This window comes from Scyliorhinus canicula, chromosome 4, assembly GCF_902713615.1.
Source record: "Scyliorhinus canicula chromosome 4, sScyCan1.1, whole genome shotgun sequence".
Classification (NCBI taxonomy): domain Eukaryota; kingdom Metazoa; phylum Chordata; class Chondrichthyes; order Carcharhiniformes; family Scyliorhinidae; genus Scyliorhinus; species Scyliorhinus canicula.
Genome location: NC_052149.1, coordinates 103,290,301 through 103,309,411, shown reverse-complemented (window position 1 = coordinate 103,309,411; position 19,111 = coordinate 103,290,301). Strand labels below are relative to the sequence as shown.

Below are 19,111 nucleotides of genomic sequence, written 5' to 3'. Positions count from 1 at the left end.
TATACATGTGGCATGCATGCAGTAGAATAGATGAAGCAAAAATGAAGGGGGCGTAGTTACGGCCTATTTTATTAAGCGACAAACTGCATATTGGGAACTGAGGGCATAAATTAGAGGGCGGAATTCTCCCCCTCCCCCCCCATCCCGGGTGGGAGTATCGCCGGGGAGCAGCGCGAGCCCCACCACGCCGCCCCAGCACCCACACGCAATTCTCCCACCCCCCAAACCACACGGCGAGAATCACCGCTGGCTGCTGGGAGAATTGCCGCTCGCAAAAGGTGGGCGGTGATTCTCCGGCCCGGATGGGCCGAGCGGCCGCCCCAACACGACAGGTTCCCGCCGGCGCCATCCACACCTGGTCGCTGCCAGCGGGAACTGCGTAGGAAATCTTAGGGGGGGGGGGGGCCTCCGAAGGGGTCTGGCCTGCGTTGGTGCCCACCGACCGGCGGGCCAGCCTCTCTAAGGACCTCCTTTCCTCCGCCATCCCGCAAGATCCATCTGGGGCGGCCGTGGCGGGGAGAATAGCGGGAGGTCGGGAAAAATGTCGGGAAGGCCCTCCCGCTATTCTCTGACCCGTCGTGGGCAGCGTTGAATCGCGCCCTCCGGTTTTCACTCCGGCGTTAGCACTCAGACTCCCGTTGGGAGAATTGCGTCCCGATTTTTAGACATCAGGAGAATCTTGTACGGCGGTTGTGTTTAATGAAGCAGTTTACTATATTCTGCAAATCAATGTTTCATCAAATTATATTACAATGCTCGTTGTTCTATTCACTTCAAAAGTTATTCAAATGAAGTCCTTGCTTTGTTATGGGCCAGGGTTTAGAGATCCCCAAAGTGTATCATGGAGTTCACCTGACCCACAACGTTTAATAGATTGTGGTATGGGGAGCACACGGCCCACTCTACAGGTGTGGTACAGCAGAAATGTAAAAGTATTTTTAAAGCGAAACAATGATTATTCTATGAACTCAAATTAACCTTTTAAAACATAGTAAACATCTTAGCAACCATTAATTCAAATACAACCCCCAAAGAATACAACACTAAGTAATCCTTTAAGCTTTCCTTTTAACATCCATAAGACTTTAAACACCGTTTACCAGAATCACATTAGGTTAAAGCCACTGCTGTTATTAGTTTTAAATGACCAGGATTGATTTACAGCCTTTAGATTACAGACAAATGAAAAATGAAAATCATTTATTGTCACAAGTAGGCCTCATATGAAGTTACTGTGAAAAGCCCCTAGTCGCCACATTCTGGCGCCTGTTCGAGGAGGCTGTTTGGAGAGACTCTAATTCAGTGTTCTTCAAACATTTTTTCCGGGGACGCATTTTTACCAACCGGCCAACCTGTGCGACCCACCATTTTCTCTTATCTTGTTTGCTGCTGACAAAAATGGAGGAAAGGGTTTTGGGTCCCTTTGGCCCTCGTACACGCTCCTCCAATGGAACCTGTTGGATGAAGGTGAAGCCTTCTGGCGTCGGAAAGTATGGGGCGGGATTCTCCGATGTTACGACAGAGTCCCCGCGCCGTCGTGAACGCCGTCAAGTTTCACGACGGCGCGAAACGGCCTCGATCGCGATTGATTCAGGCCCCGAAAATGGGCTAGGAGCGGGGTAGCGAGGAACTCGGGGGGCATGGCACGAAAGCAGCATTGTAACCGCGCGACGCCCGAATGGCACAGTGCACCGAGGTTCCGGGACACGGACCTGGACACCCTCCTCGATCAGGTGGAACAACGAAGGGCCATCCCCTGCCCAAGGCGTGGGCATCGCTAGCCGTCCAGCACGGTGAGGCATGGCTGGCGTGAGGTTGGCACCGCTGTGGGGTACAGCACCCGGTCCGGGGAGCAGTGCAGAAAGAAGCTCCACAACCTCACTAGGGCTGCCTGGGTAAGTGCTGCGAGGGTGCCCCCGGGTCACACCCAACCCCCCCCCCCCTCCCTGCCCCCCACCCCGGGCAGGGGGGGTGGGGGGGGGCTCAGGGTGCACAACGTTGTACTCGACCCACATGAGCACTGTGACCCCCTGGAGAGATGCCATGGCTCCAACTGTCCCCCCCACCCAGCATTAATGTAGCCTATATCTGAACGCCCTGACGATACCTGCCTAATTGTGATGCTCTATCCATGCCCCCCCCCCCCACAGGACAAGACAGATCACAGCCACCGTGAGCATATGCGAACTGGAGGGGGTTAGCCTGTGCTACACCCCCTAACCATTCACGAGCAGAGGGCCCTGGACCTTGCTGGGGGATCTGCCACCCGGGAGGTCGCGCCATGCGAGGTCGGAGGCGCAGAAGCAAGTGAGACAACCCAGTATGTCCCCCCCCCCCCCCCCCCCCAGCCGTCATCACCCCTCAGCCCATCATCGCCCCCCTCAAACTCTGGCCACTGCACCCCCCCATCCTCTCCCCCCTCACACTCTGGCCACTGCACCCCCATCCCCTCCCCCCTCACACTCTGGCCACTGCACTCCCCCCTCACACTCTGGCCACTACACCCCCCATCCCCTCCCCCCTCACACTCTGGCCACTGCACCCCCCCATCCCCTCCCCCCTCACAGTCTGGCCACTGCACCCCCCATCCCCTCCCCCCTCACACTCTGGCCACTGCACCCCCCATCCCCTCCCCCCCCACACTCTGCCCACTGCACCCCCCATCCCCTCACACTCTGCCCACTGCACCCCCGATTCCCTCCCCCATCACACTCTGCCCCCACCACCACCGTACACCCGGCCCAGCGTGTCTGACAAACCCCGTATCATTGTGTTCCCCAGGGCCAGCCGCCGAATGTCCGCAACCTCAACCGCACCCAGGGACGCACGCCAGAGGGTGGAAGGAGGTCGGACAGGAGGGCCATCCTCTCAGTCCGGGACGCTGGATGGGGACGCACAGAGGACGGTCAGTGACGAAAGTGATGGCCGTGCATTGCCCGAAGGTGGGGCCACGAGTCACGACAGTGACGGGGGACAAGACAGGGACAGTGGACAGTGACGCACAGAGGACTGCCACACAGTCCACGGAATCACCTGGAGCGCAACATGACATAGGCCGCGTGCGCCCTGCGCCGGGCCATGAGGGGGACCAGGACACACCGGACTTCTTTACGGACGATGACCTAGAGCTTGCTGCACTGCTGTCTCCCACACCATCCACCATCCCAGAGACACTCACCTCGGTTGGGCAAATAAGTGATGAGGCTCCTGGGTCACGGTCTGGTGCGCACCACATAGCCAAGCCGTACAGCAGTTGGAGTTTGGAGCAGCCGAGGGGCTGGACGGTCAGAAGGCAGCAACCAGCTGCCGCCCAGATAGTTCTCGGGTTCCTGGATGTACTTGACCCACCCGAACACCTGATGCATGTGGACACCCAGGGACTGAATAACGGGATGAGGGCCATCTTCCAGCCCCTGCAGATGCAGTTGGAGGAGTCCATCCGTGTCCAGGAGCAGGGAGTGGTGCCGCTCATTGCAGCCACCCAGGCTGACACCGCACGGGTGGCGTCCGCAGTGGAGGCAATGGGTAAAACGGTTTCGGCCATTGGTCAGGTTCTGCAAGGCGTTGGGCTTGACGTGCACGCGTCATCCATGGCCCAGGAGAGGGCTGCCTCCATGCGCCAGAGCCAACACAAAACTGCCGACGTGCTCCGGGCCCTGGTCAAGTCTCACCAGGCCATGGCACAGTCCCAGCAGTCTGTCGCGGAGAACATCGACTGCCTGGCGCACGTGCTGGATGGCGTCGCGCACTCACAGGTTGAGGTCGCACATTCCCTGGCGGGAATGTCTAACTCCCTGGGCTCTGTCTCTGCGAACATTCGGACCATGGTCGATACCACTGCAGCCCTCCAGGACTGGCAGCGCCAGGTGTCAGTGGTGTAACGGGGCATGTCGCCGATCGCACCTCCGCCCCACAGTGAGGCCCGGGGGCCACCGGGCTCCTCGAGGGAGGAGGAGGTTCTGGGGCCAGTCCCAGTAACTCCAGCACAGGGTGTCCCTGAACACTCGGCCTCCCTCCGTTCCGTCCCTGGAGCATCTGGTGGGCAGCAGGCAGGACAGGGTGGCACCACGCCATCCAGCACGCCCGCCGAGCAGCCTGGCCATCGAAGCCGGGCCGCCCCAGGAAACGCGTGCCGACGGGGAGCCACATCGTAGGGCGTGTTTCTCAGCAGTCCGCCTCCACTCCTACTGTACCATCTGGGGAGACCCCTAGACGTAGTGGTAGGGCCCGTAAGGCAAAGAAGTTAGACACATAGTAAGTTGGCACGGGTGCAGGGCACAGTTTAGTTGTTGGGGCTAGGGCATCCGTATGTGAATTTCACAATTTTACGGTTGCACGTAACTTGTAAGACTCTGTTCCATGTCCGGTGCCAGGGGGCTCGTGAGGGTGACTGAGTGGTGGTGGAGTTGACGAGCGGTTCAACGTCGGTGCTGGGTGTGCTGTCCCTTCCCCCCCCCTCCCAAAATCGGACACCGTAGTCCTCGGCACTCCGACGCCAGCTACCCCACACACGCACGTGATGGAGTGTCCGTGATGAACGCTGTGACCACCGGGGTGGATGGTTCAGCTATTGCCATGAGTCAGACCTCGGCTGACGAATCTGAGCTCACAGCTCATCGCAGAGCAGGCTGTCATCATTCAACACGGCACTGATCACACCCGCTTACACAATCATCAATGTAGTGCAATCCTGTAATGCCGCAGTGGTAAGGTGATGTGAAATTGGTGCCGTGTACGCGGTGCGGAGGGGTGGTGGGTGCTGTGTGGTGCCCGTGTGCAAGACTGGCGGTGCAAGTGTGTTCAGCGAATCCCTCCCACACGGTGCGTGAACCTTGCAGCCACCAATGCGTCACGTGCCCGCTGTCCTCGACGGTGCCATCGTGCAGCCTCCTGGACATAACCAGCACCCGGGTCGTGTCTGTGTCCGGCACCCCTCCCCCACCCTGATGCACACCAGATCCTCATCCTCCTCTTCGTTTGCGTTAGCTCCGTTGCCATCGAGTTCTCCCTCCGACTCCTCCACCAGGGCATCTCCCCTCTGCATCGCGATGTTGTGCAGCGCACAGCAGACCACAACTATGCGACCGACCCTATCGGGCCGGTACTGCAGGGCCCCTCCGGAGCGGTCCAGGCATCTGAATCGCATCTCCAGCAAGCCGAAGCACGGCTCCACCACACCACTGGTTGCTGCATTGGCCTCTTTGTATAGGCTCTCCGCGGTGGTCTGAGGCCTCCGTATTGGCGTCATCAGCTATGACCTCAACGGATAACCCCTGCCGTCCAGCAACCAGCCCCTCAGCCGGTGGGGGGGGGGACATCCCTCGAACATTGCGGGGATGAACGACTGTGCCAGAATGTAGGTGTCATGCACACTCCCGGGGTACCTTGCGCACACGTGCATGATCCTCATGTGGAGGTCGCAGACCACCTGCATGTTCATGGAGTATACGCCCTTCCTGTGCATGAGCACTTCCCTGTTGTCTGCAGGTGGGTGCATGGGGACGTGCACACCATCGATTACACCCTGGACCATCGGTATCCCGGCCACCTTGGTGAATCCACGTGCCCGTGCTTCCTGCTGTGCTCAGTCCTCGGGGAATTTAATGTACCTGTCCGCGATGGCGTACAAGGCATCGGTCACGGCCCGGATGCACCTGTGGACCGATGCCTGTGAGATCCCAGATAGGTCCCCGCTCGGCGCCTGGAAGGAACCGGTAGCGTAGAGATTGAGGGCCACCATCACCTTGACGGACACCGGTATAGCGTGTCCTCCTCCGATTCCATGTGGTGCGAGGTGTGCCACCATGTGCGACCGTCTCCCTGCTGAACCATAGTCTCCTCCTGCATGTGATGTCCGGTAGGGCCTCGAACATCATTCGGTCACGGTACACCCTGTTCCTTGCTGGCCGCCTGTGGCGCCCTGGCACCACCATCAGTGGCTCCTCCTCCCCCCCCATGCACTTCCTCACCGTTTGGGGGTCAATGTTCCCCTTGCCATCCCCCTGGACATTCCGGCCATGAGCGCCTGCGGCCTGCGCAGTGACGACGGGGCACTCCGCAACCATCCACTCTGCAGCCGCAGCAGCTGCTGCATCTGCATCCACTCTGGGCCGTCGCAGTCGACGTTGCTGGATGGCCAACTGCAGTACAGCGGCTCCAACCCTGCGGTGAACATCGCTGTCTGGTTGGCATACATGGTGACCTGCAGGAGCGGGTGGGGGGCAGAGAAAAAACATATCACACGGAGGTTCTTCGACACCTCGGCAGCCGGGTGCCATGGGATACCTGTGTGCCTCGGTGGCCTGGTCGCACTGCAGACACGCAGCCAGCCTAACCCCTGGCCACTGTCTGCGTCTAACAGTCAGTTAACACCATCCTCCTCACCGGTGCGCCAGTCGCCTCTGCCCATCAGCCACATGACAACCTGCGACGTGTCCTCGTCACCCTCCTGCCACGGCAGGGCGGCTGACATGTGGCATCCGCGGATGGACGAACCCCTCCATTCCCTCCACCTTCCTCCTCCACTCCCTCCCACCTCCACTCCCTCCCTCCCTTTCTCCCACCTCCACTCCCTCCCTCCTCCACTCCCTCCCTCCCCTTCTCCCACCTCCACTCCCCTCCCTCCCCTTCTCCCACCTCCACTCCCTCCCTCCACCCTCCCACCTCCACTCCCTCCCTCCACCCTCCCACCTCCACTCCCTCCCCCTCCACTCCCCTTCTCCCACCTCCACTCCCCTTCTCCCACCTCCACTCCCCTTCTCCCACCTCCACTCCCCTTCTCCCACCTCCACTCCCCTTCTCCCACCTCCACCCCTTCCACCTCCACCCTCCTTCCACCTCCACTCCCCTTCCACCTCCACCCTCCTTCCACCTCCACTCCCCTTCCACCTCCACTCCCCTTCCACCTCCACTCCCCTTCCACCTCCACTCCCCTTCCACCTCCACTCCCCTTCCACCTCCACTCCCCTTCCACCTCCACTCCCCTTCCACCTCCACTCCCCTTCCACCTCCACTCCCCTTCCACCTCCACTCCCCTTCCACCTCCACTCCCCTTCCACCTCCACTCCCCTTCCACCTCCACTCCTCTTCCACCTCCACTCCCCTTCCACCTCCACTCCCTTCCACCTCCACTCCCCTTCCACCTCCACTCCCCTTCCACCTCCACTCCCCTTCCACCTCCACCTCCACTCCCCTTCCACCTCCACCTCCACTCCCCTTCCACCTCCACCTCCACTCCCCTTCCACCTCCACCTCCACTCCCCTTCTTCCACCTCCACTCCCCTTCCACCTCCACTCCCCTTCCACCTCCACTCCCCTTCCACCTCCTCCTCCACTCCCCTTCCACCTCCACCTCCACTCCCCTTCTTCCACCTCCACTCCCCTTCTTCCACCTCCACTCCCCTTCTTCCACCTCCACTCCCCTTCTTCCACCTCCACTCCCCTTCTTCCACCTCCACTCCCCTTCTTCCACCTCCACTCCCCTTCTTCCACCTCCACTCCCCTTCTTCCACCTCCACTCCCCCCGTCCCACCCCCCACTCCTTCCCTCCACCCCCATTCCCACCTCCACTCCCCTTCCACCTCCACTCCCCCCCCCCCCCCCCCCCCCCCCCCTGACGACTATATTTACCAGGCGTGAACGGCGACGGCGTGAACTGGGGTCACGCCATCGGTACTTTGGCCCATCAGGCCGGAGAATAGCAGGGGTATCGGAGAATCGCCATTTTGGTGTCTCGGGCGATTCTCCGGTTTGCGCAGCGCAGAACCCGATGGGGCCGATCTCGCTGGTTGGGAGAATCGCGGGAGGGCATTGGACCGGCATCGCGTGGAAAACTGGCGCGGCAGGAGATTCTCCCAACCGGCGCAGCATCGGAGAATCGCGTCCCCGGAGTCTCCATTTGTCCAAAGTTCTGAATTTTTTTCCTGTAATATTTTATCAAATAAAACCCTCCCCAGAACTTGTAAAAAATTAAAATAAAATGAGTAAAATAAATGAAAAAAATGACTAAAACCCCCCCCCCCCCGAACTTGTAAAAAAACCAAAATGAATAAAATAAATGAAAAAAATAAAAATTAAATGAATAAAATAAATGAATAAAAACCACTACAGAACTTGTAAAATAAACTGCAACCCTTAAAAAAAAATAGCGGCCGCACTGCGCATGCGTGCCTGATAAGCGACGAACATGCGCATTTGCACATGCGCGTCGGTCATCGTGCGCGCATGCACAATGCGGCCGAAATTTTTTTTTTTTTTGAACATGTTCACGGCCGCTTGCAGCCGGCGTTATGAAAAGCCGGCTGCTGCGTGGGGATTTGCGTGATCTGGAGCACTGCGGACAACGGCTTCGCGACCCTCCCGCGACCCACCCAAGGGTTGCGCCCCCGACTTTGAAGAACACTGCTCTAATACACCTTCTGGCTGTAACTGCAGCTACACAGCTCTGAAAACGAAACTAAAACACACACTGCAGCAAACAGCCTAAAACAAAAGTAAAAAGCTGTCAAACAGCCCAGCTCCACCCACTCTGACATCATTGCATAATAAACACCCATTTCTTAAAGGTACTCTCACTACAGATAATTACATACACACCCAATTATAAACACCCATTTCTTAAAGGTACTCTCACATGACAGCCCTGTATGGCAGGCCAGGGCAGCACGGTAGCATTGTGGACAGCACAATTGCTCCACAGCTCCAGGGTCCCAGGTTCGATTCCGGCTTGGGTCACTGTCTGTGCGGAGTCTGCACATCCTCCCCGTGTGTGCGTGGGTTTCCTCCGGGTGCTCCGGTTTCCTCCCACAGTCCAAAGATGTGCAGGTTAGGTGGATTGGCCATGATAAATTGCCCTTAGTGTCCAAAATTGCCCTTGGTGTTGGGTGGGGGTGTTGACCTTGGGTAGGATGCTCTTTCCAGGAGCCAGTGCAGACTAGATGGGCCGAATGGCCTCCTTCTGCGCTGTAAATTCTATGATGACAGCTTGTTCTGCTTACTTACACCGTCATGGCACAAGATACATCTTCAAAAATTGTTGCTCCCTTTAATGCCTGTATCACTGCGTGCAAGTTATAATACAGGCATGATTTTTATTGTCCTGGCATTCACAAACATCTTAAGTAAAATATTATGTGCAGGATTCTCTGTCGGTCAATGCCAAAACCGGGAAGGCGATTGGGCGGAGAATTGGCTTTGATGCCAAAATAGTGGCGGGTACTGGGTTACGCCAAATCGCAATTTTCCAGTGCATTGACAGCGGGGTAAATGCATTCCACATTGCACAAACACTAAACGCCGTTTAATGTCATTAGTGGGCCTGCCCTGGTATTCTCCGGGGCCTCCACGATTTTCTGCCTCCAACGGGGGGAATTCCCGATGGCGAGGTTCACTGGTGCTTCAGGCTGACCGGTGCGGGGGGATGGGGGGCTCTGCCAGGGCAATTGGTGACCCCCAAGGGACTGGGGAGGTGGGGGGGGGGGGGGGGTAGTCCAGGCACGAGCTGACATTACTGCAGCCTGCAAGGCACCATCTTGTTGTGCACCCCACTGACCACCCGTCGTGGCCCATGGTTCTGCAGAGTGCCACTGGACATATGGGTTCTCCCACCCCATGACCCCAGCCCATACCCTCCTCCCCCCTACCCCACCCCATCCACAAGGGATATGGGGGGAATGCAGGGGAAAGGTCCACAGTGCCAACTGGGGCTACCGTGCCGCCCGTTGGACCTGGTTGGTCACTCGGGTACGCACCAAGCTAACAAGCCAGCCTCTCGCCCTCTGCAGGTAATGGATATTGGAATTCAACCAGTCATGGTGGCCGTCCTCCTCGCCCACGTGTTTTTTATTGATATTGTTCTGGTTAAGCACCGTGGAATGTTTTACTGCATTAACTGCACTATGCCAATAAGTAATTGTTATGAAAATCTAAATTTTTCAAAACAAAGTTAACTGTAGAAAACCTTAATTTTTGCATACAATTGAGAATTAAATACTTCATGCAGTATTTATTATGTTGTCTTAATTAATAAAAATAACAGTAAAATCCATGGAAGATGGAATAATGTTAAAAGCCTATGAAGCAGATGAACAAGATGAAGGAGAAATCTCAAACTATAGTGTGGTTAAGTGAATTAGAGACTAGTTACTGCCACAAAAACACTAGTAAAAATGAAAATACAATTATCCATCAACTAGTAAAATGAAAATGCAGCTATCCATCAATTGTCTGAGCAAATATAGTCAGGAAGGTTCATGGTTCAAGTTAGTGCAGTACTGACTCGCTACAGGACCTGTAAAATGCTGCATTCCTAATTACTATTCAGCAACTCCTGCTGTAGTATTATACAGGAACAGAAAAGACCACGGGAGGGATTCGCCGTTTCTGAGACTACGTTTTGACGCTAACGCCGAATCCGTGGACTTTTACGACAGAAAAACCAGCGCTGCACCTGGATCGATTCCGTTACTGTTAAGGGGCTAGCACCGTGTGCCATGTGGAACACAATCGATTCTAATGGGAAACAGTGCCAGATTCACCAGTTTTGTGATTGACACCCAAAGGCAGGCAAGCTGCAGCCGCATATAAACAACTCTCACCCCCCACACACACCATCCCAACCAACAAAATGACAGCGAGGAGAGCAGCCCCGAGGTACACAGACGCTGAGCTGAAGACCCTGTTGCACGTGGTGGAGAAGCGGCGGATGGCCCTGTACCCCAGCCGGGGAAGGAGGCTGCCGGCTGCCGCCGTTAGTGGTTCCTGAAAGCAGGTGGCAGAGGCCATGAGCGCCGCCAGCAACACCGTCCGGACAGGCCAGCATTCTGCACAACCTCCTCAGGGAGGCAGGCAGCAGTATGCCCCTGTCACGAACCTCCCCGGGACAACAGCCGAACCCTCATCCTGCACCACATGCGGGTATCTATACCGGCTGCCATGGCCAGGTGACCAGGCCACTGAGACCATCACCTACCCACCCCCGGGCTGCATGCGTCAGATTGTCTAACACTGTTGTTTTATGTATTTTCCCCAACTCCCAGGAGAAGACCGCGCACAATCGCCGGGAGCGGAGGAAGACAGGAGAGGGTCTGCCGGACCTGCGGCCCTTCGCCGTGGCAGAGGAGAAGGCCCTGGACATAGTTAGCCGCCCGGAGGAAAGGGAGGTCGGCCATGGGTGAGGAAGTGAGACCCGGCTTAGTTGCGGTTCCCCATGCCACGTGTGTAAACCAACCCCCCCCTCCCACTTTCCCATCACCATCCACACACCATTTTCACTCTCACACCACCACATCCTACACCTCTCCCCCCACCCACGCCTACCCCCACTCACTCCCAGCCTGCGGTCTAATCATGCGACTTGTGTCTTGCAGGACCTGCTGGAGATGAGGCGGATCCGTCTATCGCTGCCACGCCCTCAGCCAGTGCCACAGCCGGAGCCACTTCTGTGAGTGTAGCAGTGATGGGAGCAGCTCGAACACCAGCCCTCCACCCAAGACGCAGGAAACCCCAGAGCTCGGGTCAAGGACGACACTGACTTTCCGTCACAGCTGTCGCTCAACACCCGCCACCATCCCAGAAACACTCACTTTGGTTGGCCATGTTAGTGAAAGAGGCTACTGGTGAGGAATTGAACGAATGAATGTGATATAAAATAGTTAGTTAAAATATTAGTTAGAATAATGTAGATGTGAGCCAGTCTGATAGTAGTGAGTTCACAAACAAAGGACAAAGGGATTCAGAAAGCATGGCCAGGAAGGGGGGAGGGGAGCCTCGTGGAGGATGGGGAAAAGGATGCTGGGTAACAAGAGGCCCAGGGTTGAGGAATGCGAAGTGAGCCAATCAGGATATATGGCCAGGTCAGGAGGTGTATAGGATGACCTATGGGAATCTTGGGCGTGATTCTCCGATGTCACGCCGGTAGGGAGAATAGCGGGCCGCGCCAGTTTTTCACGCGACGCCGGTCCGACGCGCTCCCGCTATTCTCCGAAACGGCCAAATCTGTTCCATCGTGTTTCGTGTGCAAAAACACGGAGAATCGCCCGATTCACCCAAAATGGCGATTCTCCGGCACCCCCGCTATTCTCCCGCCCGGATGGACCGAAGTCCCGACGGCATGACCCCAGTTCACGCCATCGCCGTCCACACCTGCTTTTTAAAGTCTGGCTGACGAGCAGTGAGGAGGTGAGCGGACCGGTATCCCGTGGCAGGCGGCTGCCGAGGTGTCGAATAACCTCCGTCTAACATGTCGTTTCTCTGCCCCCCACCACCCTTCTGTAGGTGACCATAATGTATTGGAACAGGACGGCGACGTTCAGCGCAGTGGTTGGGGCCGCTGCACTGCAGTTGGACATCCAGCAGCGTCCACAGCGACATCCCACAGTGGATACAGGGGCAGCTGCAGGAGCAGAGGGAATGGCCGCGAAGTGGCCCATCATCGCCATATAGGCCGCAGGCACTCATGGCCGGTATGTCCAGGGGGATGCCGAGGGGAATATTGACCCCCAAACGCTGCGGAAGGCACAGGATGCGGGCACTGATGTCGAGCAGCGGGGGGGGGCATTGATGGTGGAGCCAGGGCGCCAATCGAGGCCTAGGGTGTACCGTGCCCGGATCTCTTTCGAGACACTGCCGGACATCACCTGCAGCAGGAGACTCCGGTTCAGCAGAGAGACGGTCGCACATATCTGCCACCTCGTGGCGCACCTCGCCCCACGTGGAACGGGAGGAGGACACGCGATACCGGTTGCCGTCAAGGTGACGGTGGCACTTAACTTTTATGCTACCGGCTCCTTCCAGTCTCCGAGTGGGGACCTATCCGGGATATCGCAGGCATCGGTCCACAGGTGCATCCGGGATGTGACCGACGCCCTGTATGCCATCGCCGATCGCTACATCACCTTTCCCGAGGACCGAGCAAATCAAGAAGCACGAGCCCGTGGATTTGCCTACGTGGCCGGGATACCGATGGTCCAGGGAGTGATTGATGGTGTTCACGTCCCCATGCGCCCGCCTGCAGGCAACAGGGAAGTGTTCACTAACAGGAAGGGGACATATTCCATGAACATCCAGGGGTATGCAACCCCCACCTGAAGATCATGCACGTGTGCGCAAGGTTCCCTGGGAGTATGCATGATGCGTACATTCTTGCGCAGTCATTCATCGCTACTATGTTTGAGGGACGGCCCCCCCCGGCTGAGGGGCTGGTTACTGGGCGACAGGGGTTATCCACTGAGGTCTTGGCTGATGATGTCCATACGGAGGCCTCAGACCAACGCGGAGACCCTTCACCCATGCAGCAACCAGGGGTGTGGTGGAGCACTGCTTTGGTCTTCTGAAAATGAGATTCAGGTGCCTGGACCGCTCCGGAGGGGCCCTGCAGTACCAGCCCGAGAGGGTCACTCGCATTGTAGTGGTCTGCTGTGCGCTGCACAACATCGCAATGCAGAGGGGAGATGCCCTGTGGAGGAGTCGGAGGGAGAAGCCACTGGCAGTGGTGCCAACACGGAGGAGGAGGAAGAGGAGCTGGAGGAGGTTGATGGTGCGTCGGGCGCAGCACACACACACGGCCCGGGTGCTGATAATGTCCAGGAGGCTGCACGACAGACCCGGCGAGGACAGCGGGCACGCTACGCGTTGGTGGCTGCATGATTCACGCATCGCGTGCGACGGCATCGCTGAACACTACCACCTGCATCGCCAGTCGTGCAGACGGACAGCACACAACTCCCACCACCACCACCACACCCCCCCGCACCGTGTACACTGCTGCACTTCGAGATCACCATACCACTGCGGTGAAACGGAATGGCTCAACATTGATGGCTGTGTCAGCGGGTGTGATCAGTGCCATGTGGAATGATGACAGCCCGCTCTGCGATGAGCTGTGAGCTCAGAATCGTTAGACAAAGTCTGACTCATGGCAATAGCTGAACCATCCACCCTGGTGGCCGCTGAGATCGTCATGGACACTCCATCACGTGCCCGCGTGGGGTAGCTGGCGTCGGAGTGCCAAGGACTACGGTGTCCGACTGTGGGAGGGGGAGGGGAAGGGACTGCACACCCGGCACCGAAGTTTCACCGCTCGTCAACCCCAGCGACACTCGGTCACCATCACGATTCCCGTGGCAACGGAAAAATCAGTCTTACAAGTTAGGTGCAGCAGTGAGTTTAATGGTGAATGTTATGTACAGATGCCCTAGCCCTTACAACTAAACTGTGCCCTTCATCCGTGCCAGCTTACTATGTGTCCCTCTTCATTGCCTTACGGGCCCTACCACTCCGTCTAGTGAATCCCCAGATGGTACAGCAGGAGTGGAGGCGGACTGCTGAGAATCACGTTCCGCGACATGTCTCCCCGTCGGCACTCATTTCCTGGGGCGACCCGGCCTTGATGGGCCAGGCTGCTCCGCGGGCGTTTCGGATGACATGGTGCCACCCTGCTCTTCCCACCCGATGCACCAGGGAAGGGACGGGGGGAGGCCGAGCATTCAGGGACGTCCCGTGATGGAGTTAATGGGACGGGCCCCGGAACCACCTCCTCCCTCGGGGAGCCCGGTGGCCCCCGGGCCTCACAGTGCGACTGAGGTGCGAGCGGGGAGGTGCCCCGTCACCCCACTGACACCTGGCGCTGTCAGTCCTGGAGGCCTGCAACGGTATCTACCAGGGTCCGAAGGTTCGCAGAGACGGAGTCCAGGGAGTGAGACATTCCCGCCAGGGACTGTGCGACCTCAACCTGTGAGTGCGCGACGCCATCCAGCACGTGCACCAGGCGGTCGCTGCTCTCCACGACTGACTGCTGGGACTGTGCCATGGCCCGTAGCGCGCCGGCAATGTCATGTTGGCTCTGGCGCATTGCTGCCTGTGAGAGGGCACCCATCTCCAGGGTCATGGATGACGCATGCACGTGAAGCCCAATACCTTGCAGAACCTCACCCATGGCCGATATTGTTTCACCCATTGCCTCGACCGCGGACGCCACCCGTGCGGTGTCGGCCTGGGTGGCTGCCATGATCGGCACCACTCCCTGCTCCTGGATGCGGTTTGACTACTCCAACTGCGTCTGCAGCTGCTGGAAGACGGCCCTCATCCCCTCATTGTGTCCCTGGGTTTCCAAATGCATCGGCTGTCCAGGTGGGTCGAGTAAATCCAGAAACCCGGGAAACGTCTGGCCGCCAGCTGGATGCTGGCTGCCCTCCGACCGTCCAGTCCCTCAGCTGCTCCGACCTCCACCTGCTGTACCAGCTCAGCTGTGTGGTGCACACCAGACCGTGACCCAGGAGCCTCATCACTTAATTGCCCAACCGAGGTGAGTGTCTCTGGGATGGTGGATGGTGTGGGAGACAGCAGTGCCGCAAGCTCTAGGTCCCCGTCCGTCAGAAATTCAGGAGGGTCCTGGTCCCAGTCATATCCGAGCACAGGGCGCACGCGGCCCATGTATGGTTCAGCGTCAGGTGAGTCCGTTGACTGTGTCGCCGTCCTCTGTGCGTCTGGGTCCACTGACCCCGTCCTGTCCTGTCTCACGGCCTGACCTTCGGGCAACGCACAGCCATGAAAGTCGTCACTGTCCGTTCGCTGTACGACCCGCTCGAGAGTCCCGGATTTGAAGGATGGCACTCCTGGCCGACCTCCTGCCACCCTCTGGCGTGCGGCCCAGGGTGCGGTGGTTGTTGTGGATGGTCGCCTGTGTGTGGCACCAGACGGCCCTGGACGTTCGTCAGCACGCCCTAGGGAACAGAATGATACGGGGTTAGTTAGACACGCTCGGCCGGGGGTAGGATGGTCCAGTGGGTAGAGTGCGAGGGGACAGAGGATGGGGGGTCCAGTGGGTAGAGTGTGAGGGGACAGAGGATGGGCTGGGGGGAGGAGGGGGGGGTCATGCAGGGTTGTCTCACTTGGCTCTGCACCTCCAACCTCCCGGGTGGCAGATCCCCCAGCAAGGTCCATGGCCCTCTGCTCGAACACTGTCAGGGGGTGCATAATGGGTGAACCCCCTCCGGTCCTGTTGCACTCCCGGCTGTTGTGGGCAGTCTTGTCCTGTTTGGGGGGGGGGGGGGGGCATAGATAAATCATCACAATTCGGCAGACATCATCAGGGCGTTCAGATATCGGCAAAGTTGCAGCTACAACATGGTATCTCTCCAGGGGGTCGCAGCACTCATGTGGGTCCCTGACAACTTTGTTAACCACTCTCCACTCACTCTCGCCCCCCCCCCCCTTTCTGGGGCGGGGGGGGGGGGGGGGGGGGGGGAGTGTGTGTGGATGATGAGGAACATGGTTGTGACCCGGGGGCACCCTCGTGGCACTTACCCTGGCAGCCCTGGTGAGGTCGTGGAGCTTCTTGCGGCACTGCTCCCCAGACCGAGGGGTCTGCCCTACAGCACTGACTGCAGTGCCCACCTCACGCCAGGCCCATCGCACAACGCTGGAAGAGTGGTGATGCCCTCGTCTTGGGCAGATGATGCCCCTGCGCTGCTCCACCTCATTGAGGAGGGTCTCTAGGTCCGTATCACGGAACCTCGGGGCGGCCCTCCGTGGCTCTGACATTTCCCCACCCCTCCTTTGTTGTCGTAGATCGCGTACTTCTACGACGCGGAGCAGCGTCACTTGGGCATTGCGCGCTTCCGACGTCCCCCCCCCCCCCCCCCCCCCCCGGTCCCGCCCCCCCCCCCCCCCCCCCCCCCCCCCCGTGTTTCGCCCGGCTGCTAGCCCATTCTCGGGGCCAGAATAGGTCGCGATCTGGGCCGTTTCGCACCGTCGTTAAATTCGACCGAATTCACGACGGCTTTCCCGATGCGGCGCAGCATCGGAGAATCGCGCCCCTTGTATGTGAAACTTGATGCCATTTGAATGATATTTGCAGAGATTTCTTTGTCTCCGATTTCACTCGGTTCTGGGGCTTCAGAAGACCACCTGTGTTCTGAATCTCTGTGGAGCGAGTCAGCCTTGCAAGTTGGTTAAAAATAAATAATACTATACCTACAAATCCATCTCGAGTTTTATTGAGGCCAGACTGACGGGTAAAGAACTCAATATTGTCACTTGGTGCCGAAAACCCGGGGTTTCTCCAGACGGTCACCGGCCAGCTGCAAAATCAGAATTAGACTGATGTTGGACAAGGAAAGTGTAAATGGGCCCACAATGTGAGTTGCTGGAAAATGACCACATTGATTGTTCCCTTTTCTCATGGTCTGATTGTTCTGGTCACTCGCGGTTGGTACGGAAAGATCGTCTCGACGAAATCAAAGGTCAGTCTGGGGATTAGAAAATTTAAAAATTCAGTCGATGTAGGTGCGACTGAGGGTTGAAAAAGACTGATGGGATATCATAATATTGATAGTTCAGTTAAGGGTTGATTGCGGAATTGATGGGATGTCGGAAGGACAGTTCAGTTCCACGTGTGTTTTGGAAATTATAATTGATTAACCTAAAATTGTATCCTTGGACTGTAGTGGTGAACAACGCAGTCTTGAGGACTAGTTCGAGATTATGAGGAATTGCTTGGATAACACAAGTGATCCAAACAGTTCATTGCAAATATTATGTGATACTTATCCAGATAAGTGATTTGGGCCTCACGGTAGCATGGTGGTTAGCATCAATGCTTCACAGCTCCAGGGTCCCAGGTTCAATTCCCGGCTGGGTCACTGTCTGTGCGGAGTCTGCACGTCCTCCCCGTGTGTGCGTGGGTTTCCTCCGGGTGCTCCGGTTTCCTCCCACAGTCCAAAGATGTGCGGGTTAGGTGGATTGGCCATGCTAAATTGCCCATAGTGTAAGGTTAATGGGGGGGATTGTTGGGTATGTGGGTTTAAGTAGGGTGATCATTGTTCGGCACGGCGTCGAGGGCTGAAGGGCCTGTTCTGTGCTGTACTGTTCTATGTTCTATGCTCTATAAAGCGAGAGATTTTAGAAAAATGTCAGCAACTTTAAGGAAGAAATTGGATGACGAATGGCCACTAGGGGGGCACTAAAGATCTGGAGATTATTTTAAAAGTTCAGGGTGAAATATGGAAGAAACACCAAAGTATGAAAGCCAAAGAGTTAATTGGATTATGGAGACAATATTGTCAAGAGGAGAGGGATAATATCATGTTATCAAGTTGGCAAGAAAATGCCCTTAAAATGGGGATTCCAATTAGTGAAGGGGGGAACCAGAAAACTCTGGAGATCTTGAAAAAGGAGTGTGCATTCAAAAAACACGCAAGTAAAGAGAGGGAGACACCTAGCGGGGCAGACTCGAGTTTAAAAAATGGGCTACGTAGTTCAATGGCTGGCCTTGCATTGACAGAGGCAGATGATGACCTAGAGAATTGGACCATGTCGGGTAGAGTCCCGACTGCACCAGTAGCATTGTCTGCACTAATTCCAGAACCACCAGGGTATCATAATTTAGATCCAGTCACTGCTTCCCAGATTCAAATCATGCCAGCCTCTCCAGTCCCTTCGGTTGATAGTTTGGGTCCTAATTCTGCACCTTCGCCATCTGTTAGAGAAGGGGAGCTCTGTCCCACAAGCCCAGTTAGCTCTAGGACCCGATCTCGGACAATGAGAGAGGGGCCTGATCCTATCTAGAAACAATTACGCATACCACCTAGATCCCTTAAGGCCGATATAGTAGGACAGAAAAGTATGAGAACAAAGAGTGAGGACAGGAATGGTTCTGAGGAGCCGGAGCTCCCCTTATCGGAAGGGAAGGACGTCAAAGTCTTTGAAGAGCCAGAGGAATCCGCTAAAGCACCCCCTAGTGAGGCTCTGAGACAGTTGCCGATTAGGAAAATACCCAACCCTGATGCTGCAACAGCAGTAGCGCAGCCCACTATAGACGTTTATCTCCCATGGAGACCCAGTAAGATGATGGCTATTCTGGCTGCAATCCCAGACAGGAAGAAATCTCCTGCTGCTTTTGTGGACTATCTGAGAACTACTATCTCAGTTTGTCAAGCTAATTCTAGGGACCTCTGGGCCCTAGTCCAGCAGGTTTTAACCCCAGCAGAGTACCGCAGTCACCTCAACCACTTGAAGTATGCTAGCCACGCCGCACTTCAGCAGGCCCATGCCTTGGACAATGATAGACGGTCACAAATCCTGAATGCGTTGAATGCCACATTTCAAAAGCCCA

At 56.9% G+C, this 19,111-nt stretch overlaps 1 protein-coding gene across 1 annotated transcript in view; it reads right to left on the bottom strand.

The window, feature by feature from the left end:
* The window catches only part of uck2a (uridine-cytidine kinase 2a), a 78,172-nt gene that overhangs the window by 9,932 nt on the left and 49,129 nt on the right, over positions 1 to 19,111 (bottom strand). The window lies entirely within an intron of this gene.